Consider the following 6,215-nt stretch of genomic DNA (forward strand, 5'->3'; position numbering starts at 1 on the left):
TCTTCCAAACGTAATCAAAAATGAATCACGAAAGAGAATACAACTAAAAAATAAAGCGACGAGACATAATGCGACAACACCTTGACAATACAAGTCCATTTCCTTCACTCGAAAAATTAAAGAGATGCTTTAATCCCTCAACGGCGATATTAATATTGCTTTTACATATTTCTGGTTTTCAGTAGTACGTAGTAACCTTAAAGTTTTCATGGAGAAGCAACAACAGCGATATGACTCGAGTTTCATTCAGAGCTCAAATTGCATAATTTTTACTGCTGTCTTGGTGGTCAGAATGATTGTGCCGGTGGTGGTAGTGGTTGGAATAGTGGTAGCGGTGGTGGTGGTGGTGGAGGAGGAGGAGGAAGACGAGGCGGTGAGGGGTAATTATGGTAGTGGTTTTGGTGGTGCTGTTGGTTAGAATGATAGTTGTGGAGACGATGACGGAAATTGTATGGTGATGTTGATATTGTTTTTATTTCTATTGTTGTACTTGTTGTTAATATTGTTGTTGTTGTTGTTAATGATGATGATGATGATGATGATGATGATGATGATGATGATGATGATGATGATGATGATTATGATGACAACGACGATGTCGTCGACAATGATGGTTACCATACGATATTACAAAATTTATTCAATCTTAGGCTTTCGCCAATTAATCATACAATTTGATGACCACATACATGAAAGTGGAAAATAATGGCAAATGGGACCAAACAATAAACTGATACCATTAATAACCACCAAAAAAAATACAACAATAGTAATACCACCAATACGTACAATAATAATAACAATGATAATAATAATAATAATAATAATAATAATAATAATAATAATAATAATAATAATAATAATAATAATAACAATAATAATAATAATAATAATAATAATATAATAATAATAATAATAATAATAATAATAATAATAATAATAATAATAATATTAATAATAATAATAATAATAATAATAATAATAATAATAATAATAATAATAATAATAATAATAATAATAATAATAATAATAATAATAATAATAATAATAATAATAATAATAATAATATTACCATCATCATTACTACTACCACCACCGCTACCACTATACCACCATCACCATCATTATTACGTTTCCAATTATTTTTTCTCGTTTTTTAAAATTTGATATCTATCAAAACAGACGAAAATTCCGGTGATTTTTTTAAAGGGTAGTTAAAATATCTACGATTTTATTAGCCCTGAAAACTACGATTTTTATTTTCCTATCTAAAGTAGGCAGGTCTGCTATGACAAGTATCAGTATCAGTTCCATAGTCAAAATAAGACAAACAAAAACAACGTTTATTTAATATTAGGCTTTCGCCAATACTTCATACAATATAATTAAGACAAAATAATGTTACCAATCTCTCCTCATGTATTCGTTTGACTATCGTCACAATAATTACCGTGTTATCTTTGCTCCTTACCCAACCAATCCCTTGCTTCCCGCCTCTTCATCGCGAACCATCTTATGTATGTATTAGCTTCAGGACGGGCAAGTACGGAATCTGCCCACCCTTCCGTATTTCCTCTATAACTTAGAATTCAACTATCTCCTTACTCAGAAGAGTATTTCTCGTATACTAATTCAATTGTTGAGAAAACCAAAATGGTGGTTGTATTTTATATATTTATTTAGTCGTGACTTTTGAATAAAAGTGTTTTGTTTTATTAGAGGAAATACAATAGAAAATTACATTGTTTTGCAAAAATATTTAGTCTGGCAATAAAAATACAGCGGTAATTACTTTAAGAATAATAAAAAAAAAAGAATTAACAAATTAATTTGTTAAAAAACAAAACAAAAAACAACAACAAAAAACAACAACAACAACAACAAACAAATAAGAAAACAATTTAAATAAATGAGTTTTGAGAAACACTAAAGAAAACGAGGGGAAAAAAAAAGAAATAATTTAAATGGATAAACAAATATATTAAAACAACACAAACTAATACTAAATTGATATAATATTAGTAAATTAATAAATTTAATTCAATACTGGAACCTTCCCAGCACAAGTAAGGCAATAAATAAGAAAAAGTTCGTTTGCCAAAATCTCTATTTAGTGTACACTGGTTAATAAGGTGGGCTCATTTGAATTAGCCCGACCTAGTACTAGAGAGGCCAGACAGCAAAATCACCGTCAGGCGACGTGACGATGAGATGACGATGTGGGCGGAGTGGAGTGGAGTGGTTGGGGGGGGGGGGGGGGGGGGGTGATAAAAAGAACAGGAGCGTATCCTGGTTTATGTATTACGGGATGCATGGTGATTCGCAATCTATCAAAAATACACACAAATTGATTTCAGTACAAAGTATCAATTTTAAGTAGTAACTTTTGAAATTATCTAATTTAGATTTGATTATTTCGGACCTGGTAATACAGCATATAACTTGAAAAAACAGGCTGGTATTTGCCCACCCTGCCCATTATTACCAGCCGTCCCTGGTTAGTTCACCGTCAGGCGACGAGACGATGAGATGACGATGTGGGCAGAGTGGAGTGGTTGGGGGGGGGGGGGGGATAAAAAAAGAACAGGAGCGTATCCTGGTTTATGCATTAAGGGATGCATGTGATTCGCAATCTATCAAAAATACACACAAATTGATTTCAGTACGAAGTATAAAGTTTAAGTAGTAACTTTTGAAATTATCTAATTTAAATTTGATTATTTCAGACCTGGTAATACAGCATATAACTTGAAAAAACAGGCTGGTATTTGCCCACCCTGCCCATTATTACCAGCCGTCCCTGCAAGTGACTAAAAAAAATCGGATTTCATAAACGTTTTCTAGTCTCGGATTATTAGTCTCTTGCCTAGAAGTGGGCGTTGTGATTAAGTCGGCTGTTTGTGCTTGTAACATCCCGCTCTCTAGTACATGATGGCATGTAAGATACCCTCCTTTATACTATCAACGCAAAAGATTTCCAAAGAGGAAATTAGCAACACGTTAAATGATACTTCATTCTTTTTATATTTTAACTTATGTTTGTCATGATGAATCAAATCACGTGATATTGAATTTGGACTGCTAGACGACAATGGTGTCCATGGTCTATATTTAAGAAAATGAAAATTTCAATGAAACTCAAACAAATTGAACACACACACACAAAAAAAAAGCAAAAAAAACAAAAAAAAAAAAAAACAAAAACAAAAATTTTAAAAATATAATAATAAAATTTAAAAAAGCAAAACACAGAACAAAACAAAACAAAAAAACAAAAAAAACAAACAAAAAACAAAACAAAAACAAAACAAACAAACGAAAGAGAAAATGTGTTCGGATGAATCACATTATCATTATCTCAGTCAGTTACAAAGCGAGCAGAATAACTTTTGTCTCCACTATACTTTCAAATCATTTTTTCTTTGGTTGTTCTTTGACGCAAATCCTTCGATTTCTAGTCTCCCTTCACTCTCAACTCACGAGCCTATAAGATTCAGTTCTTCTTCTTTTTTTTGTTTTGTTTTTGCTCACAAAAATTTGTACTTTCAACGATCTGCACTTATCTTATCGTTTTTTAAAGCCAGTGTCAATAGCGACAGGACACTTTTTGTCTCTTTTATTCGTAACTGACGTATTTTCCTTCCGAATCGTAGCTCTCTCATCTAAAAATATGTGCTATCTTGTTGACCATATGATTACGTAGTAACTAGTATCTGTCTAAGCTTGTGAAGTCCTGCCTCAGCAAATGACTAAAACTTGGCCAAACTTAGTCCGTCTTGATTTTAGTCTGGGACTTACTTAGTCAGCTCACACTGAAATCCGATTTTTTCAAGTCCTTGACTATAGTCAGAGATAGAGACTAAGCGCTAGTCAGCGTTCATGAAAACGGTCCAAGATATCAAATTTAGTCCATAGCATGAACAAATCAAAAACCAAAACTTGATAAATAGCAATTGGTTTTGAGAACATAGCCATTCTCTCTCTCTCTCTCTCTCTCTCTCTCTCTCTCTCTCTCTCTCTCTCTCTCTCTCTCTCTCTCTCTCTCTGTGTGTGTGTGTTTCACGAACTATATTTCTCTGCTTTTTTTTAATGTACTTATCTTCCTTTTCAAAGCGCTAAGACAACATGCGTGACAATGATGCAAGCGCTAAATTTCTGAAGCATGGATGACATTGAGTTGTCCGAACATCCCCCCCCCCCCTCCTATTTTTTGGTTGTTGTTTGTTTTAGTCCCGGAGTTTTAAATAACGACCATGCTTATTTGCACAGAGAGAGAGAGAGAGAGAGAGAGAGAGAGAGAGAGAGAGAGAGAGAGAGAGAGAGAGAGAGAGAGAGAGAGAGCCATAAGTGTCTTAATTGAAGTTAAGCTCACTCTCAAAGGAGACCATTGCAGAAGTGAAGAAACCAATCGATGCACGGATAAAGATCTATCAATAATTGGATTCAGTAGTCTGATGTCACGCCGCCCGGCAACGGCGGCCATCTTGGTTCTAAACAAAGAAAATCATTACTGTTTATTCTTCATGCTGGCTAGAACTTTTCATATGCCTTGTGATCAGAATGTGTAAAAGTCAAAACATGATCAAATTTGTGGGTTTTTTTTCCCCTCTGGATACGCTTTTATGCTCGCCGGAGAAATATTTCATATGGGCGTCGGCCATTGTTCCGATAGTTTAGAGCCAGTGTTACTAATTACCATGCGTCATTAGGAAGGAAGTGACGTTACGACTGTAATGCCTTTCAAATCCTGAAGAAAATCTGGAAATCAAAAGACATAGGTGTAAAAAAAATAATTAAAGAATATTATTTTTGTAAATGGACGATGTTTTGCGTCGGTTTGAGAGTAGAGACCATTACAATTTGGGTACGTCGCAATCAACGAATTTGCAAGGGAAATAACTCTTAAATATGTCACTCTAGAACGTAAAGTAAACAAACTGTAAAGTCACGATCACAAACAATACCAATCAATATAATGGAATAACAGCCGACATCTCATTTGTATCATAACGATTCTGATGGGTTCGGATAGTATACAATTCACCAGAAATTATATCCCAAGTATAAGATTACGTGAACTGATGTGTAGATGTTCTTAAAAAGTAAGGAATGTCCTTACTTTCACTTTCACCGCACCTCTCCCATTAATTTCATAACAATTTTAATTTACATCTCTAGCTCTAGGATTCTTTGCCACACCCCTTCTGTAATTTACTTGAACTGAAAATGAGCTTTATTACTTTCCGGTGAATTTGTGGTAATTGCGTTATTAGAACGTATCTAATCCTTTTTATTTAGTACAACTTTATTAGGGTAAGTTTATGACGCGTATGAATCACTTAAATGAATGTGTCACAGTTCTCCCATTCACCTGTGTGACCGCTAGTTATCGTTTGTGAGCTGCAGGCTAAAACCATGGCTTGGTTAAATTGAGATATCTCTGGTATTTATTTACACTGGATAAATTAAATACCAAAATAAAGGGCATTGAACGCCCTATCATTTGGTACAATTACTATTTCCCTCCATAAATTCATTTAGAAGATAAAGTAATGGAAAGATAGCTTAATTGTAGTGGGCAAGAAAATCAAGCCGTTTATCATCATTCATGAAAAAATCCCCTTAAAACATAAATAATCATAAAATTCAATCATTTTCCTTTCCAATGATACCATTTTCAACTTTCAAAACTGCTTCCAGGATACCCTTTGAGCATTCCATAAAATCACACTCATTTCAAAATCTACCAAAGTAACGCCATTTCAGCTTGGACTGCCGTGGTCAGCGTCGGTCATTGGCTCCTAGCCTTGTGACGTCACAGTGTTTCAGGGGAATCCCCTTTCGTTTTTTCAGTCAGCTGGTGCCCAATTTCAGGCTGATTCCTATAGTAATTTTTGGGTGTTTTTAAGGCATAAAAAATTGAATAACTCTGCTTCTATATAACCTAGAGACAAAATTCAAACGGTTTTATCATCGGGATGGTATACTGCATCATAGTAAACCAGATTTTATACTGTCATTTGAAAACTGAATTTTCATTTAAGTGCCTATGAATGACTCATGACGATGACTATGACTATGATTTGGCTAAATTAAGATATCGCTGCTACTTCTAAATAAACATGATGTTGAATTCTTTATCCCGTATTATAATTCACCTTTTCATTTTAAAATTAATTTTGAAGTAATCGTTATTTTATCTTTCTGTTGAAATA

The 6,215-nt window shown here is 33.8% G+C and overlaps 1 protein-coding gene across 1 annotated transcript in view; it reads left to right on the plus strand.

The window, feature by feature from the left end:
• The first annotated feature begins 4,928 nt into the window (after positions 1-4,928).
• Positions 4,929-6,215, plus strand: part of LOC144969272 (uncharacterized) — a 3,232-nt gene continuing 1,945 nt past the window's right edge. Inside the window, exon 1 of the mRNA XM_078908384.1 lies at positions 4,929-5,102. The gene's annotated coding sequence lies outside the window, so the exon portion shown is untranslated. The remainder of the gene's footprint in view (positions 5,103-6,215) is intronic.

This window comes from Berghia stephanieae, chromosome 3, assembly GCF_034508935.2.
Source record: "Berghia stephanieae isolate SIO BIC M18660-M18661 chromosome 3, UCSD_Bste_1.3, whole genome shotgun sequence".
In the NCBI taxonomy this organism is placed as follows: domain Eukaryota; kingdom Metazoa; phylum Mollusca; class Gastropoda; order Nudibranchia; family Aeolidiidae; genus Berghia; species Berghia stephanieae.